Genomic DNA, 7298 nt, shown 5'->3' with positions numbered 1-7298 from the left:
GCTTTGGTTCTTCAAATTGCACTAGTTGATGTATGTAAACTAAGAGGGCCGATTTCAAGAAGTTTGTGACTATTCTCTCAAGTTTCCAAGTTTGTGGTGATTTGTGACTTCCATTTGAGGCATCCACATTATTGGTGCTAGTCTCTCAAACTCCAAGCAATCAACTACTACTACAAGGTAAGTAATTCTACTAGTTTTATTTGATTCAAGTACCCCATGCCATGCTAGTTACGATTCATGATGTCTCACATAAAGACATGATTCTAGACCAGTATTTTGCTACAATATTTTTATTTGCCATGTTTTCAAAATTTGACTATGAAGAGGGATGTCGTAATCATAATCGAATTTTGAGAACGCAATATATAGAATTTTCTTAAGTTGAACCAATCCAACATGAAATTCATATATATATATTCTTGACTAAAGATGATTAAGGTCTCAATCTAAGCCTTTAGATCTGAAATGAAGTATATCCTCTCACTTAATTATAGCAAAACAACTTTTTCAATCCCCGCAGCCTCACGAATTGAAACTTTTGTTTTCTATAATTAACATTGCTAACTTGCAACACTAACAATAATTATCATGCTCCCACTAACATGATGATTATTAGCATAACACTTATGCTCCCACTAGCTTTGACATGTACTCAGAAATCAGCTGGACTTCTAGAAATCAATACTTTATTGACTTTCTTACCAAAGTTCAGATTTCTGATACGAGATGCTTTGATAAAACTTTATCAAAATCATACACCTTTCCTTAGATAACATGCATGTGTGTCTAAACAATTTCAGAACTATGAAAAGGGATGCCATAATCAGAGTCTCAATTCTTTAGACCTTTTGCCATCTGCTTCAAATCTACTTGGTGGAAGTGTTTCCTCACCATCATTTTCATGAATCGAAGAGAAACCTTATGAACCTTAGATTTTATGGTGTATGTGTTCTTATCCATGTGAATCGTCAAAACCATAGTCATAAGACAAGGATAATGACAAATCCAAACTCATATGGACTGAACTTATGCAATCTTAACTTCTTGCCACCTGGCAGTACAGGGCCTGCCATTGCTTCCAAGTTGTTATGCAACCAATTGAGAACTTTCAGAACTCCTATGCAAAGCCAACTTTAACTGGAATGGGCACAGAATATGTCAACACGATAGGTTATAAACCTCAAGTCGTGTGCTAGTGAAGAACCTCAGGTTTTATTCTTGATTAGTTCTTGTAATTCTTTTTAGGATCTTTAAGACTCCCACTATCCTCTTGACATATAAGACTATCTTGCCAAATATTCAAGAGATAGTGCAGATTCTTTATCAAGACAAACACTTCACACAATTGGCCTTAGTTGGTCTTTGTTTTATCCAAAACATCACAACTTACCAATTTCAAATGTACAAGAGTAAGACACTTTTACTCTTACATTTGACAAGTGTTTTAAACCTTTCTTTAAGATATGTCACTCAAGTTACAATCTTGGAGTATGACAAGTGGTTTAATCTATTAATTAAACTATACTCTTAATTTAATTAAACTTAAACCATGTCATTATGGAATTATTAATTCTCTTTTAATTAAACACTTTAATTATCTATTAATAAAGTCCATAAGAGTTAATTGAATTATTCAATAAAAACATCATAATTCCAATTATTAAATTCAAAATTAAAACCATTTAATTAATTGTTTAAGTTATGAACCCAATAGTTTTAGAATTCAATTCTTTTTTATCATAAAAAAACTTTTTCCAAATTTCAAAACTTGATGGCAAGTTTTGTAACTCTTGAAAACTTTTGGATTCCATAACTTATGGAGTTAAATACTTGTTTTATGATGAAAGTTTTCATGTTCCATAACTTAAGAACAAGTTATGGAATTCTTTAAAACATTAACACCAAATTTTGTAACTCCATAAAAACTTTGAATCAATTTTTTTTTTAAAAAACTTTCATATCCATAACTTATGGAAGTTTCAAAAACCCTTAAGATCACAACTTTAAAAAAACTTTTGAGCTCCAAAATTTTATGACAAAATATGCAACTTCTTAAAACATTTAGATCAAACTTTTAAAACTAATAAAATAATCATATCATTTTATCTTTTACTAAATTTGACCTAATTCAACTCATATAACAAATGATTCAAATTTTACAAATAATTCGTTTTTCACAAAACAAGTAATTATCTTAAAATTTGACAAACGTCATGTTTTTTTATCCTTTTTTTTCAACTTGAAAATAAAACATTTGCATCAATATAACAGAAAACAACCCATGGCTCTGATACCACTGTTGGGTTTTGAGCATTCTAACACTCCTATGGTGTACATGCAACCCTATAAACCTTGGATCTATGTCTTCTCTATTATACATGCAAATATTAACTATTCCAAGGTTTCATCCTAACTAGCATATTATGAAGCACCTATACTACAAAGTTCTAGTTAGATGACATACCTTTGATGTAGCTTGATGTCTTCAAGCTTTAAGAGCTTAGCCCCAATAGTGTGGAAGCCTCAAATGGAATCACAAATCACCAAAACACCTTGGAAGAACTTGAGAGAATATGTATGCACACTAAAATCGGCCCACTCTTATTTTCACACACTTGTGCCTATTTTGTGAGCCAAGGACCCCTTTATATATAATGGAGGATTAGAGTTACATCCATGTAAACCCTAATACCCATGACCTTTCATTTACATAGGATCCATGGGTTAAAAGCTCCATGGACCATCCATGAAAGCTTATCCCAACCTAAATGAACTTGGCCCATTCCATATATATGAGAGTCCATATTTAATTAGTTCTTTTTGATCACTTAATTAATTCTAAATTAATTCTTGATCAATACTAATTAAATAATATGATTCCATATTAATATATTAGAACTTATAATATATTAATATAAATCATAAATATACTATTCTCAAAAGACTATCCATATAAATTGTGCCGGTGAAGTGCAACCCAAATGGACCATGCCGGGTCGGGTCAAGTACATACAAAATATAGTTATGGACTTAGACATTAATCCAACAGTCTCCCACTTGGATAAGTCTAAAACTATTATTGAGTATGACTTCAAAACCTAACTGGCAATCGTAGCTCTGAAAGCCGCTGTCGAACTCTAACCTTGTCAATGACTTGTCCATTAGATAAGGGATCATATATTCCTCCATTCTAGATATCATATGGACTGAGACATGGATTATAATCATTCTCTCTGTCCATTTGTTGTTTCCCGATTTTCGATTTATAATGACTGACTGATTGAACAAATCAAATCAGTCCTGGCTTGGCCAAGCACTCACATGTGTCATCGCTAAATCATCGAGGGGCCTACAGATATCGCTTTTATCCCGAAGGTAAATGGAATGGATAAACTTCGACTCATATGGCTTGTTCTACTACTTGTTGAATCATACACAAAGGCACGTTTTATAACATCGAGTGACCAAATGCGTTTTCGTGCAATCAATGTATAACCAACTCATAGTAACAACTCATATCTCTAGGTTTGAAGAATATAAGATATTATCGTATCATGATCACTCGTGATAAAATCCATGAAGTGATTCAAATGGAGAACAAGAGATATTAAAACAAGAGATAAAATCCATTCATGGATTTTATCACGAGTGATCATGAGACGATAATATCTTATATTCTTAAAACCTAGAGATATGAGTTGTTACTATGAGTTGGTTATACATTGATTGCACGAAAACGTATTGGTAACTCGATGTTATAAAACGTGCCTTTGTGTATGATTCAACAAGTAGTAGAACAAGCCATATGAGTCGAAGTTTATCCATTCCTTTTTCCTTCGGGATAAAAGCGATATCTGTAGGCCCCTCGATGATTTAGCGATGACACATGTGAGTGCTTGGCCAAGCCAGGACTGATTTGATTTGTTCAATCAGTCAGTCATCATAAATCGAAAATCGGGAAACAACAAATAGACAGAGAGAATGATTATAATCCATGTCTCAGTCCATATGATATCTAGAATGGAGGAATATATGATCCCTTATCTAATGGACAAGTCATTGACAAGGTCAGAGTTCGACAGCGGCTTTCAGAGCTACGATTGCCAGTTAGGTTTTGAAGTAATACTCAATAATAGTTTTAGACTTATCCAAGTGGGAGACTCTTGGATTAATGTCTAAGTCCATAACTATATTTGGTATGTACTTGACCCGACCCAGCATGGTCCATTTGGGTTGCACTTCACCGGCACAATTTATATGGATAGTCTTTTGAGAATAGTATATTTATGATTTATATTAATATATTATAAGTTCTAATATATTAATATGGAATCATATTATTTAATTAGTATTGATCAAGAATTAATTTAGAATTAATTAAGTGATCAAAAAGAACTAATTAAATATGGACTCTTATATATATGGAACGGGCCAAGTTCATTTAGGTTGGGCTAAGCTTTCATGGATGGTCCATGGAGCTTTTAACCCATGGATCCTATGTAAATGAAAGGTCATGGGTATTAGGGTTTACATGGATGTAGCCCTAATCCTCCATAATATATAAAGGGGTCCTTGGCTCACAAAATTGGAACAAGTGTGTGAAAATAAGAGTGGGCCGATTTTAGTGTGCATACATATTCTCTCAAGTTCTTCCAAGGTGTTTTGGTGATTTGTGATTCCATTTGAGGCTTCCACACTATTGGGGCTAAACTCTTAAAGCTTGAAGACATCAAGCTACATCAAAAGGTATGTCATCTAACTAGAACTTTGTAGTATAGGTGCTTCATAATATGCTAGTTAGGATGAAACCTTGGAATAGTTAATATTTGCATGTATAATAGAGAAAGCATAGATCCAAGGTTTATAGGGTTGCATGTACACCATAGGAGTGTTAGAATGCTCAAAACCCAACAGATGTAACCGATACAACGCCTTGTCCAAATTGTAGACATGATTAGGAAGCTTTAAGTTAACGAACCCAGGGGGCTGATCAACGTAGATTTCTTCCTTCACCTTTCCATACAAGAAGGCTGTCTTGACATCCATTTGGTAGACCGTGAAGTTCATGTAAGAAGCATATGCAAGGAAGATACGAATAGCCTCCAAGCGAGCCACTGGAGCATAAACCTTAGTATAATCAAGACCCTCGACTTGTCGAAACCCGCGAACCACCAATCTTGCTTTATTGCGCACTATAACACCAGAATCATCCTGCTTGTTTCGATAGACCCAGCGTGTGTCAAGAGACCTTTTGCCCTTTGGTAACTCAACCAATTTCCAAACCCCGAGCTTTTCAAATTGATTTAGCTCTTCATGTATAACATCTACCCAGCTGGGCTCATTCAAAGCCATTTCAACATTCTTGGGCTCTATTTGAGAGATAAAGCAAGAATAGAGACATGTGTTGACATCTCCACTCTGACTTCTGGTTTTAACTCCATCACCCAGCTGACCAATGATGTTTTCGATCGGATGATCACGTTGAATTCTTGAAGGTATGTCTTGGCTGATATCATTGAGTGAAATAGGAAGAGTGTGAATGTTGAAACCTCCATTATTTGCTGATTGATCCACATTAGATGAATCTGCTACAAACTCATTAGCAATTTCTTCAGGAAAGAGTAGTTCCATAAAATTTGAAGTGACAGCGGAAGCATCTCTAGACATGAACTCTCTTTCAATTGGGGTAAGAGGTGTAGCATCAGCATCAGGAGTACCATTGCGAACTGGAGACTCTGAACTACCAAGTCGGACAGATGCCTCCCCCTCAGGTGGAGCAGAGGACTCCCCCTCAAGCGGTACCGTTGGAGGTCTGTAAACAACTTCTTCGTCTTCGTCTTCAGAAACAATCTTCCAACCAGAAGAGGATCCATTTGAACCATCTGAAGACACATTTAAGGATTTGAAGAGCGATTGGTAATCAAATAACCAGTCAGGACCCACTCGAGCGTCCGTTTCATTCTCCTCCAACCAACGCACGTCATAGGATTCGACAATCTGCTTCGTCTTCTTGTTGTAAACCCTATACGCGGTGCGCGCAGCATACCCTACGAAATAACAATCATCGGCTTTGTCATTGAACTTTGGGTTGGATTCCAAGTGAAGAAGGGTGCAAGGGCAGCCAAATACACGAAAATGACTGACTGAAGGCTTGTGTCCATATAGAATCTCGTATGGTGTTTTCATCTGAGCTTTGTTGATTACAACACGATTCTGCATGTAGCAAGCAGTGTTAATCGCCTCGGCCCAAAAGAAAACAGGTAACTTGGAATCACAAAGCATTGTCCTTGCGGCGTCTTTCAATGTTCTATTTCTCCTCTCAGCAACACCATTTTGTTGAGGCATGTGAGTAGAGCTGTATTGATGCACAATCCCCTTTTCTGCGCAAAAATAATCAAGAACAACATTCTTGAATTCTGTTCCATTGTCAATACGAAGCGCCTTCACCCGGTTGTTGGTTTGGTTCTCAATCATCACAATGAACTTCTTTATCAGATCAGCAACCCCAGCTTTGTTGGATAAGAAGAAGACCCACATAAAACGAGAGAAATCATCGATCACAACTAGACAGTACGAACTTCTGTTGATGCTCAGGATGTTGACCGGACCAAATAAGTCCATATGCAATAATTGGAGCACCTGACTGATTGAGTTAACCTGTTTTGGCAAGTGTGGTTTTCTATGATGTTTACCCTGGGCGCATGACACACACTTCTCAAAAGTGATAAAGTCTCTGACAGGTAAGCCTCAGACCATCTCATTCTTTGCAAGACGATTTAGGTTTTTAGCGTTAGCATGGCCGAGTCGTCGGTACCACAGCATTGCATTTTGTTCTGAGACCTTTGAAAAGAGGCAAGTGACTTGTTCAGGAATGTTGCTATTCATATCGATAATGTAAGCATTCCCATCCCGCTTAGATTTGACAAGAATCCACTCTTCCGGGATGACAATGCCTGGCTTGAGAATCATGCACTCTTTGTCGGTAAAATGGGTAGAATAGCCTTTGTCGCAAATTTGGGAAACACTCAACAAGCTGTGCTTTAACTCAGGAGCAAAGTTGACATTCTCGAAACTTAGCACTCCATTTGTAACGGTTCCTCTCTGAGTGATCTTGCCACCTTCTCCGCCCGCAAAGGAAACATATCCCCTATTAAAAGATTGAATGTCGCTCAATTGGGAGATGTCTCCTGTCATATGCCGGGAACAGCCGCTGTCGACGTACCAAGGACGGACGACATTCCTCCGCAACTGTCCCTGCAAAATGAGCGGGATCATTTAGATTTGGGAACCCAGGTCAT

The sequence above is a fragment of the Lactuca virosa genome, chromosome 1 (assembly GCF_052849685.1).
Source record: "Lactuca virosa cultivar CGN04683 chromosome 1, Lactuca_virosa_CGN04683_v6, whole genome shotgun sequence".
Classification (NCBI taxonomy): domain Eukaryota; kingdom Viridiplantae; phylum Streptophyta; class Magnoliopsida; order Asterales; family Asteraceae; genus Lactuca; species Lactuca virosa.
The sequence above is the reverse complement of the archived record's forward strand: the minus strand, read 5'-3'. Positions refer to the sequence as shown.